Below are 12,645 nucleotides of genomic sequence, written 5' to 3'. Positions count from 1 at the left end.
TTGTTGGATTTTAATGGAATTGTAAAACCCATTCCTCAACCTTTGTGATGATGTAGTGGAAATGCAAGATGCTACTCACAGTTCTGCTTGGTTTCATTCAGTGTCAGAGTTGCCTTTTGTTGTCAGTGGGGTGCAGTTCCTATGGAGTGAAGCAGCGCATACAGCGTGGACTAAAGTGCCTCAAAACAGCTGTGTGCTGCCTTAGGCAGTACCTCAGTGGTTAACAGGGATAATGAATGTGCACACTAACAACAGTGAACGCAGCCAGTTTAAGGATCAAGACCAAAGGTTATTTTTGGGTAAGACAAAGAAGAAGATGAAAATACACAGCCATGCAGGAATAGCGTTGTGAGCAGATTTAGGTCCTTGGCAAAAATAAAGATTCTTCTTCCTCTGCTACTTTGTAACAAAGGTTTTAACCTGAAACATACATAGCTAAAATACTGCTTCAAGCTGCCTTTAACTTCGTAGAAGCTCTGTTCTGCTGAGGGCTGGGCAGAGCAGAAGGGAAGAGTAGTAACTAGGGCTTACTGAAAACTAGTGGGGCTTTCTGCTGGGGCATGCATTACTGAGCAGTCACTTTGCTACCTTTTGAAAGGATAGGGATGCTCCTAGACTCTTCATGCTGGTGCAGGTACGTGTGCAGGCACAGAAACCTCATACCAGAGAGAATGCTGCAGTGTTTCAATAGTTATAGGTTTTTGGCCAAAAGAGTGAAAGAGCACATGAAGTGAAGAGTGACATATGCAATGCCCCTGTCCACCTCTGCTATCCTGGACGTGCCAAGTCTTCCTGCTCTTTTTCTAGTCAAACAGCAGATGAGTGATATAGCAAGTTGACTGGTTGCTCTATTCTCTCTCCTGTACCTGTAAGATGACGAGCTCGTGCTACCACTGAAAGAGTGGCACTGGGCTCTGGTGACAAAGTAAGCAGGTACCAGTGACTGGCAAGTGCATACTGCAGCCAAGGGAGATTCCAGGGTGTCAGAAATGTCTCACCTTGGTTCTGTGTCTGGATGTTTAAACACTGAGTCAGCATCCCAATGCACTGTGTTATTCTGGAAGAAAGTTACTCCATTTACTCCTCAGGTTCCTGATTCCTGGGGTCAGAGACTGGCCTATAATTGCAGCTGTCAGCTCACTGTTAAATAGAGAGATGTAAAATACCTCCTTGCACATCATTTATTAACATTTAAAACCCATCAGGGGACATATAAAACATTCCTTTTTTTGTAACATTTATAAACTACTGAGGAGCGCAGAAATATTCCCCCTTATTAATTACGGTAATTTAGGCGATGTCCGTGGAGGGCTGGTGAGCACAGCAGCTATGATTCTCCTCCACAATCCTTTTATTTCTAGGCACTGAGATTCCCCAGAGCCCCTTCCAGCTGCAAATTCTCCTGGCATGAAGAAGGGTAATGCTGGAGAGCGAATGTATTTTCAGACCATGTATACATGAGGGAGTTCCACAAAGATTACTGGTAAGCCTGCTTAGTTAAACCAATGGAAAATGTGGCATGGACAGTCTTATTTCATCTGGTCACTTCTTTTAGGTTTGGATTAGGTTTGAAATCAAGTAAACTCCCATTTAACATCTTTAAATAAAGATGTATGAAGGCATTCACATCAGTTTAACTTGAATTGTTTTGGTCAGATTTAAATGAAACCGGTGCAACTTTCTTGTACTGAGGTGACCTCAGTAAATACAAATTTCTGTCTCTATTCTACAGACCAGAGGAGCTGCAGCTCTTCTGGGTTTTCACAAGGCATAATTTCAGTCACCTATGCCAGGAGCCAGTGGGAATTATAAGCTTTGCTGGATGAGGGTAAATCAAGTGAGGGACATTTAGTGGTCAGGAAAGGAACATGAAGGAAGGCAGCTTTACTTGTCACTTGATGAAAATGAACACAGCAACTTATTTGAACGCCTCCAGGTCTAGTGCTGTGAATGGTTGGGCTGGCCATAGGCCCTCAGTGACTTGTTGTTGTTGGAGTATCCAGTGGGGCTAGTACACATGGGGTAGTCCAAGTGATGCATCTGACTGGGGAAGGGTCAGCCTGCAGCATGTATAGATGGCAAATTCCCTTCAGAGCCTTTACTCCTCTGCTGGGCCAATGCATAGCTATGTGTGAGAGCAAGATAATGGGCAGGTACCTGAATCCCTTGGGTTATTTCAGCCAGCTGATGCAAAGTAAGAAATTCAGCTACTTTCAGTTCATGAAACCTTTGTGGTGGGTGTGTTCTCCTGCAGTAGTGTGACATTTGGAGAATGGAGTATGTTATGCTGAATGTCATCTTGAGTTTCCCCCATGAAATAATTTGAAGAGTGTTCCCCAGCTGCACATGCTGAGCTGTGAGAATTGTTGCTGAAAGCACATAATGTGGTGTATACTTAATTTTAAATGGCTCCATCATGGAGAAGTGTTAGAGAATTACTGTGGTTTTGAAGGGTACAGATATGTGGTTTTCTTTATCAGAGGTGAAGTCATATAAACACTGCTTGTCACTTTCTTGCTATGCATTGCTGTGTCACCTGTGCTTCAGTGAGTGTCCCAAAACAATGATGGAAAAGCACTGGATCTAAAGTAGTAGGGTTCTTGAGCCAGAGGGGAGCTGAGTAGATCCAGTGCCGAAAGGGGAATTCTTCTGCAGAGGTATTCTTCCCATTACTGTGCCACTAAGCCATATATCATTGGAGGGCTGAAATTTGTTTTTATCAATTCAGGAACAAGATCCTACATCTGTTCCTAATTACAGGTAGGGGTCTCAGAGGAGGTCTGAGTTACCGTGTATGTGGATATCAAAATGCATAGCTCTCATTATTTGAATAGGTAAATAATTTTATTCATCATCTGTGCAGGGACATAGGAAGCGTAGCCCAGGAGATGTTAACAATTAACAGCAATCTCATCTGCATTACTGGCTATCAATATCTTCAGCTCTTCTGCTCAGTAGTTTAATATTGACTGTGTAAATCCTCTGAAAAGGGATAATTTTCTTTTTCATGTGAATTGAACATTTACAAATATATTTCTAGTTTTGTTCAGAATGAATTTACATCATTTTTTTCTACAGAGGATATGATTTATGGTTTTTGCTGTCTGTGGGGGAATGAGGGACCAAGTGTCTTCCATAAAATGTGCACTACCACAGCTTGTGACTGGCTTCCATTCAGGTCAAAGTGCTAACCACCATGCAGGACTGCTTCCTGTGCCTGAAGTAGGTAAGTTCCCTGGACCCAAAAATTTCGTTTTGACAGAGCTGGTATTGTTTCTTGTCATTTTGAAGGCATCTGTCCCTGTTCCATACAGTGTACAGTTTTACTTTCCAGTAAAAGCAAGGATTTGGTCTTAGTTTTTAAAAGGCCTCACCCTCACTGTACAGTTACTCTAGTTGCTTGCAAAAAGGTCCCGTGTAAGAAATGCACCAGCCTGTATTGATACAATTTATTGCTATAGATTCAAACAGACATGAGAGAAAAATAACAAAAAAGTGTAGTTATTTGCAACCAAATACACTACTATTAGTATTTTTAACTTGAGCTGGCTTACCTGAAGCACACTAGTGCCTTTTACTGAAGCCATCTGCATAGCCAGAGAGTATGGGCAAGAAATGGGGTTAGTACCACATACCAGATGCTGATACCACTCCTCTGTGTAGTTTAACCATGACACTACAACGTGGCTCTGCTCCCTGTAGAAATTGTAACTCAAGGACTGTTAACTCAACCCCCTGTTAAACTGTAACTGCTGGAAACTTTTTTTTATGTTAGAAATTCAATGGTATTCCAAGCAGTACAAAATACTGCTGACAGATTTGTTCTGCCCACTGCTAATTGTGGTAGCAAAAGTGCTTTGATGGTTTCTATATATGAGGCTGGAAAATCCCTCTGAGGAACTTAACACATGCAGTAATGTAAAATACACGGGTGCTGTTACTCGAATTTTTCAGTTTGTTGAGGTGAACAGCAGTTACCTGCCAATGGGAACAGGAGACAGTCTGGTGATTTCAAATCAGTGCATTTAATTTTAATTCAGTACCAAGCACGTTGCTGGAGTTATTAGTAAAGCAATCAGTTTGGGAGCAACTACAGCAATATGGGTGGTAAATAGATGGCAGCATGGATTTATTAAAAGTAAGTAATACGAACTAACTTAATTTCTTTCTCTGAAAGGATAAAAAGCTTAGTGAATAAGGTGAATCCACCAGAATCGTGTATCTCTGTTTCACAGACATTTTTGTTACAGTTCGGTAAGAACCGTATGAAAAGACAGTCTCGTAAGAAAATTAGAAGTGTGAATAAGATATAATATTTTATAAAATATGATGCTTTGTAAGTCATTTTGAGTGACAGTAAATATATATGTCAAGGTATATCTGAAGTGCTTGTCACATTGGTTCTTATATATGTATTAATAACTCAGTTTTGAGAGAGGAGAATGCTATCTTCTGGGAATCAATTCTGGCTCAAATACTAAGTTAATGTGCTCTATTTTTACTAATTGTTTTGATGGTAGGACTAAGATTTCATTGATTGTATGTGTGAATGATATTAGTCTTCTTGGGACTGCAAATACCATGCAGAGAGTAGTCATTAAAATATCCCCTTCTATGTAAATGTTCTTGGCATATGCACTAGAATCTTGGACAGGGAATAGGTGCATAGCTGTGCCAGTTTAGAATTTTGCCTATAAAGAAAAACTCCTTCTGTCCTACCTGGGATCAAGAAATTTGCTTTCTATCTGCAATTACTCTAAAAAACCCAAACCCCAAAAAACCTCACCTTGAAAAACTTACATTAAAAGAACATTAAGGTTGTGAAGCCAACCACTGAGTAATTAGGAAGTAATAGAATTCAAGTGGCCTGTATAATTTTATTTCAGCTTTCTAATGCATATTTATTATGAAGCAGTCTTTAATTCCAGGAATTCACACTATTTTTAACTCAGGATTCTCAAGATTTCTCCAGGTAGCTGTCTGCAAAGGGAGGAATTTCATCCAGACAGCTTTTAGCTTCATGCAATTTCATGAAAAATTCCTCAGAACTTCATTGCAGGCCAGTTTACAGCCCACCATTCCTAATTGTATTCTTGCAAAATGGAGATGTGCAGGCAGAGACATTGAAGCACTTCAGAATAATGTTTCAGAAGCACTACAAAGAAACATGTAGTTCTGAAGTGCAACAATGATTTAAGAAATTGGTGAAATCTAACTTTTTAAAAAAATAAATAAAAATCCTTCCAAATTCAAGTTTCAGTGCAGATATTTTGCAAGGTCTGTAATTAAAGTCATAATATGATCTATACGTACACTGAATCTTTGTGTCTGAAGGTTCGCACTGTTGCCTTAGATGCATGACAAGTAGGCATTTTCTGTTGGATGCTCTGGATAATACCATTAGATACACAATAATTAGGTGTTTTCATCTCATTAATATTCATTTTCATACATTTAAATGCCTCTCTTATAGCATTTGTTAATTAACATACGTTTACAATGGTATATTCCTCTTCCCCATTCACCCATTCTGACTAATTTAATGAGCTGACATATCAGATGACTTCTCTTACAGGATTCTGCTCTTGTATCTTTGGTGGGAACAAAGGAGTGGTTATCGTGCTGTTTGCAAGCACTGTTAGTGCAGCTATTTTTTCTCGTAAGGAGTCTGAGCCATAGAGAGTCTGTCCTCAGTGATGCTATTGCAAAATAGAGGGCTCCTCACTATCTATTTCCTTTTACTTGTATTGTTAAAACCTGCATCGCAGAAGCAAAGCTTGTGCCCTAATGTGTTATTCAATTTGAAAGCAAATACAGTTTGTAACCCTAAAAGTTTGTGTTTTGTGCATCTCAGAGAGTAGAGTGCAGCCCATGAGACTGTAGTGAGGGACCCACCAGCATTAAAAAAAACCAACCCTTTAGTCATACTTGTAAGTAGGGCTAATTTAAAAGGTAAACTAAAACATTCAGGGGAGTTGAAGGAAATCCCCATCTCCTGATAATGTCTGCAAGGAGGTGAAATAGTAACTGAAATGCTGCTGTATAATTACACCTGCTGGGGATCTTCATTATGATTCTTTGGTTTCTCTGGAGTCTGACTATTAGTGTTAAGTTAGACAGCTTGCCTGTGTATCGTACAAATATTTTAACAGACCATGCACAGCACCTCCCACAATAAAGTCTGCGGTTTCAGTTCCTGTGTTGCTGCTGAAGGATAAATAATAATAATAATAATAATAATAGAAGCAAAACACATATAGAAAATAAACAGTTCCTTCTGTAGGTTTAGCAGATAAAGTTTTTCGCGTACACTGCAGTTTTTCGAGTCTAATTTCACCAAAAATTCAGGTGAAAAACTCCTGTAAAATTCTTCATACTGATACATCAAAAAGCAATCTCAGCAGTTAACAGATTATTCAAATTCAAAGGGAGAAAACACACCTGGAGGGGAATTTTCAAAAAGGCTCAATGTCAACTTAATTCTGTTCCCACTGAAGTCAATGGGAGTTAAGCCAGTACAGAGCATTTTTCAAATCTTAACCCTGGGATCTGCATACCCATCTAAGTTCGATGAGGTTTACTCTTTAGGAGATTCCAAGTTATTAAGGGAGAGATTTTCAGTAGCACCTGAGGGATTTAGAAGCACAGTTCAATTAGTCTTTCAGTGCAATTTGTGCTTCTAAATACCTGAGACAGGTTTGAAAATCTCACGCTAAAACCCTGTCTCAGCTGTTGGTTAAAGCCTCAGTGCACATGTCTATTCTGATAAAAATAGGATTGCAGTGCGAGGCACATGCAGGATTTTGCGTGTGGTTGGATGGTACGCCAGGAGAATAGGCTGTCACATCCTCGTTAACTATAAATGAAGGGCACTGTCAAATGAGGAGCGTTTGAACAACACTGCAAACACTGCCACCGCCGTCCTGTGCTGGGCTCTGCTTAATACTGAGGAGTCACGTTCCGTGACCTGTGTTAAACTGAGAGGCATAGAACTCCCTGAAGATGCAAGGAGGGTAAGTTAGTATTCATTTTGAGCACGATGGAAGGATCTGGTGCCCCACTTTTTGGATTGGCATATCATTTAGGAGTGATGGATGTGGTTATACGTCAGTGAACATGATTTACATGGGTTTAAATGGCTCCTTTTGACGTGGTTTTTGTACAGTGCTACTGCAGCCACCCAACAAAACCCTGCCCTGCTAGTGCACTGAAGATGATCAGATTTAGGTGTCTTGACAGCCCTTGCTTTTTCTGCTGGCAAGGAGAGACATATCCCTCCTTTCCCAAATTTCATGGAAGAGAAAACACACTTCCTTTTAAATGTCTGAAAGAGAAAAGAGCAGAGAATTCTGTCAGTGTGTTAGAAACTGGGAGATTCAGCTGTGGCTCTTAGGAGGAAGGGTTCAAAGTCCAGTGTTCCTACATTTCCGGGCAGCTTGTCTGGCAGTGCCAATTTAACCCCCATCACTGTTTGGAAGCTCCAGCTATGAAATGCCGGTGGTTCAAAGGTTAGTCTGCCTTCTTTGCTCATAGGATGCAGTGTATGTTTCACACAGAAATGGGCAATATGCCTCTTTTAGAGGTCAGATTCTCCTTGAGATACATCTAAGCACTCCCACTGATGGAAAATAGTTGGATAGCTACTGAACAACATTGCTACCAGAATGATGTTTTGTATTACACTGGTCCTCCGCAAGACCTCTTGTGAAAGTGCCTTGCTTTACATTTTGAGTCTGCTGTGGTGTACTTGAAGGAATTTGGGGGCCAGAAAGGAAGAAATTGGAGTAAGAAGCTGATAAAGAAGTTGTTTTCCTTTGAAATGGGTGGTTAAAAAAGGATACTAAATTTGAATTATTTTAGTGTGCACTACACCACAAAAAAAAATGAAGAGGAAGCTTTTGATTTATTGCAGGGGCTGTCCTAGTCACTCGGAATTTAAGCCTAGCAGAAAAATCAGTCTTAGTCTTTACTTGGGTAAGCAGATGGGTGAAAGAAAGTAAGTCTGTTTTTGTACCATGTCTTCTTCTCAGCAAGCCTTGTACTCATGTCACAGGGAGGAGCAGCAGGAACATTACAGCAGCAGACCTAGAGAAATGCCAGATGCTCTTCTGTGAGCAAAGGGGGATGAAGCAGCAGGAAATGAAAGGAGCCTCATCCTGATGAAAGCAGAGAGGTAGCAAGCTCTGCGAAGCAGGGTGAAATAGCTGCCCACTCTGTCAAAGGAAGGAGTCTGGGAGGTGAAGTAGCAGTAATTCACACAAACCATGCCAGCCTATTCAAGGGACTACTGTGTAATTCAATACAGAGTGAAGAATTACCATCTTTATACACTATTGAACCTAAACCAAGCCCACAGCCAAACTGTTTCAAGGGAAAGCATTTGCACTTGTACTGGAAATAACAGTTAATGAATGTCTCTAGAAGCTTCAGATTACATGAAGAGTTGAGATTTACTGTCTGAGTAGGATATCTCTTATGACAGTACTTTTGTTTAAATATAGATTCCCCTTTGGAGCTGCTTGATAAAGGAAAATACAACCAACAATGTTATGGAGCTCACATTTCAGAGAAAAGAATTCTGCAGAGAACTGCTGCTTCTGAGGCCTTCCGAGTACACTAAAGTAGGAAAGCTCTGAGTGTCAGAAGGGTGGAAGAGGATTTGTAATAGGCAGTTCCTAAACTGAATAAGGCAAGGCAGTGTGTGGCTGGCTCATCATCAGGACAAAAAATGGTTGCATTATGGGGAGGCTAATGTCATGGACCTAGGATAGGTCAAGAGGCAACTGAATTAGAGGTGAGAAAAGTGAATCATATAATGGTTTGGGTTGGAAGAGACCTTTGAAGGCCATATAGATCAACCCCCCTATAATAAGCAGGGACATCTTCAACTATATCAAGTTGCTCAGAGCCCTGTCTAACCTGACCTTGAATGTTTCCAGGGAGGAGGGATCTACAGCTTCTCTGGGCAACCTGTTCCAGTGTTTCACCACCCTCACAGCAAAAAAATTCTTCTAATATATCTAGTCTGAATCTACCCTTTTTTGGTTTAAACCCATTCCCCTCGTTCCTATCACTACAAGCTGTATTAGAAAGTCTGTCCCCATTTTTCTTATATAAGACCCTTTCATGCGCTCTAAGGCTGCTATAAGGTCTCCCCAGAGCTTTTTCTTTTCCAGGGTGAACAACCCTAAGTCTCTCAGCATGTATTCATATGGGAGGTGCTCCGGCCCTCTGATCATTCTGATGGCCCTACTCTGGGCTCGCAACATTCCTGTACTCAGCTGGATGCAGTGCTGCAGGTGGGGTCTCACCAGAGAGAGTGGATGGGGAGAATCATCCCTCTTGACCTGCTAGCCAGGCTCCTTTTGATGCAGCCCAGGATATGGTTGTCTTCCTGGGCTGCCAGCACTCATTCTCATGTTAAGGTTCTCATCAACCAACTCCTGAGTCTTTCTCCTCAGGGCTGCTCTCAACACATTCTCTGCCCAGTCTGTATTTGTGTTTGGCATCACTTGAAGCCACATGCAGGATCTTACACTAGGCCTCCTTAAATAGCATGAGATTCCTATGGGCCCGTTTCTTGAGCTTGTCCAGGTCCCTCTGGATGGTGTGCCATCCCTCAGGTGTTTCAGCTGTACCACATAGCTTGGTGTCACATGCAAATTTGCTGAGGGTGCGCTCAGTCCCTTTTTCTGTGTCATTGGTGAAGGTATTAAATACTACTGGTCCCAGTACAGATCCCTGAGGGACACCACTTGGCATCAGTCTCCATCCAGACACCAAGTTGTTTACTGCAACTCTTTGAGTGTGACCATTCAGCTAATTCCTTATCCATGGAATAGTCTGCCCACCTCTCCAATTTAGAGATGAGGATGTTGTGGGGGACTGTCAAAGGCCTTGCAGAGGTCCAGATGGATGACATCTGTAGCTCTTGCCTTGTCCACTGAATGGAAAAGCTGTTGGAATAGTCACAGGAAAATGCAGCATGAAGAGAAGGATGTAAAGAAGTGAGGAGATGACAAAAGTATCCCCATACACAGAAAAAAGACTGAAGAGTTCTGGGTAACTTTTCTGATTTGGGCTGCAAAAGTGTCTGATGCACAGAGACTCCTATATGGTGGTCAGTCTCTGAACAGGCACTTAATGCAGTCTTATTTTAGTTTAGATTTTGTGAACAACTGCAGCTCCTGATAATCAAACACTGGAAATATCCTTTTGATTCTGCATGGCTTTCCTGGCCTGGAGGCTAGATCCAGAGTGATGGGTAATGGGAGCTTTGACAGGAGCTCTGCACAGATTGGTGATTTGGAGAGCAGCATTTTCTTCACTCTTGGTATAATCTTGGAGGAAGTGAGTCACTGCTATCTTTCTTTCATTTGCTTGGAAGTTGTGCGGGTAGGAAGAACATATTACAGAAGAGTCAAATTTGCCGTCCTTCCTTCCTATACTTGTGTCTCTCTTGTGCTAACTTATCCCACTTAATGCAGAAGGAACCACTCATCTCGAAATGGGGTTCATAAACCAGTGGCTCTAAAAGGGACAGAGGAGCTATTTAATTAATGGCTTCTGTTCATCCCTGCCACCCAGCCTAGCCTACTCATGCCTTTACCTGGCTCAAGGGGAATAGATGATAGGGCACTAGTGCTGTAGTGTTCCCTTCCAGGCAGAACCTGAGACCTGTTCAGCTTCATGGGGAAACAGTGACCCTGCAGCAGCAAACCCTCTGCGAGATATTAATCCTGCTGTAAGGATGACAGCGGTGCAAAGTTGTCTTAACATCAGCATTAGCAGGATGGACAGGTGAGGTGTAGAAATAGGTGATACAAGAACTTTGGGACATTCCTTGGGGCCATCCATAAGACCATGCAGATCTAGGTCCTCTAAAGATGCTTCTCCTTCCTGACCCCCCGATGAGCTGTTCTCACGATGCTGAGGCCGAAGGCTGGGACAGAGTGCATATCCTAAGGTAAAGTGGAAATAGAAACATATACCACAACTCATGCTGTTCTCCTTCCTGACGCAATCAAGTACTCTTAAGTTTTACACACCAGTGCACAGATTACTGGCATTTACTAGGAATAATGAGGAGCAGGCTGGCAACTGCTTGGAGGCACATGGAATATACAGGCAATTGCTCTGGAGCATGGGGAACACACAGGCAATTCAATTCCCAACTGGTTTCTAGGCAGGAGCAACCAATTAAAATTAAAAGAATAAAAGACTGCAAGCTTGGGACTGATGATACGCTCTGGAGAGAGGAGTTGCCAACAGCTTGTGCTACAAAGATACCTCTCTTTCAATGGATTTCAAGTGGTGAAAGAAACTCAGGTAAAAGATCATTCTTTTCTTTTGGCTTCCCTGATTTTCATGTACTCAGTCATACAGCCAAAATTCCTACAAAGACAGACGGGGCTGCTCCCCGTGAATTCCAAACAGCAAGCCAGCCTTTTGAGAGCTGATGCAGTGAATATGCCAGCAGTCAGCTATACTGAGGAAGTGAGATTTTAAAACTGGGCATCAGGTACCTGAGTAGAGAATGTTGAATGATGAGGCTTAGATAATCTACTAATGAGAGCATGCTATTTTTATATATCTATATCTATCTATGTCTATGTATCTATATATTAAATGATTTAGGAATAATAATAAAAAAATCCATCTGATGTGTCTTTCACATTAGTTGTTCATGTGTCTCTGAAGCAAACCTCCTTTTCTGATGAGGAAAACTGAAGTCTGACTGGGTGAGGTTATTAGACATATGTAGGATCTGCAAATCTGGGATTTATGCTGTGTCCATCACAGTGGTCTCTGAGGATCATGTGGAAAGTGTGTAAGTTTTAACTGTAATTACAGAACTGCAGCTACCATGGGGCAGATGAAGCTGTAAATCATAATCTGTCATTGGTTATGAAGTCAAAACATGCTTCCCTTGCCTCTCTGAGAAAACATGTGAAAGTTGATTAACTAGTCAGGGAGAGGCTGCTGGATAGGAGAATTTTCACAAAAAGCAGTGAGTTTACTCAATTTTTAAAATTATTTGTATGAAAGAGGATAACACAAAGACTCTTAGTGCTTCAGGATGTGGAAGTTCTAATGGTGGTGCAAGGCAAGAATTGTGATCCTACCTGAGCTCCCTGCCAGCCAGAAAAAAACTGTGCCCACCAGCTGCTGAAAAATGGTGGCACTAATCCAGTCAAAATGTCTGGAGGTAATGTATGCATTGTTTTAAGATGCATTTTGTCACATGTGTCCTTCACTTGGGAATCAGAGTAAGGAAGTGAAAACTTTCTGGCACTTTACCTCTGTTGGTAATGTAGGAATCACCAGACTCCACACCACAGTACTTAAAAGTCATTGCGGTTCCTCATGTCAACACAATTCTGCTACAGTAGGGTTTGCTTTGTGAAGGATAAACTATGTGGCTTTCAGATTTCTCTTTTGCAGGGCTTAACACAGAAACCGATCCACCAGCAGGTGCAGGATGGAATCATTAATTATTGCTTAGCTTAACAAACTGCATCTTAAATTATGATATCGATTACAATGCTGAATGAAAAGGCTGAGCTGGCGTTATAGTATTTGACACAAGCAGCATTTTAAAGTGTTCACATTGATTGCATGATGCGCCAGTATTGTTTTTGGAAA

General features: G+C 41.4%; 1 long non-coding RNA gene across 1 annotated transcript in view; it reads left to right on the top strand.

The window, feature by feature from the left end:
* Window positions 1-430: 430 nt before the first annotated feature.
* The window catches only part of LOC121675039, a 54,179-nt gene continuing 41,964 nt past the window's right edge, over window positions 431-12,645 (top strand). Inside the window, exons 1-2 of the long non-coding RNA XR_006019944.1 lie at window positions 431-1,483; window positions 3,079-3,226. This is a non-coding gene — a long non-coding RNA (uncharacterized LOC121675039). The remainder of the gene's footprint in view (window positions 1,484-3,078; window positions 3,227-12,645) is intronic.

The sequence above is a fragment of the Corvus kubaryi genome, unplaced genomic scaffold, assembly GCF_017639235.1.
Source record: "Corvus kubaryi isolate FWS band 111438036 unplaced genomic scaffold, C.kubaryi_AGA036_p1.0 71, whole genome shotgun sequence".
NCBI lineage: Eukaryota > Metazoa > Chordata > Aves > Passeriformes > Corvidae > Corvus > Corvus kubaryi.
The sequence above is the reverse complement of the archived record's forward strand: the minus strand, read 5'-3'. Positions and strand labels throughout refer to the sequence as shown.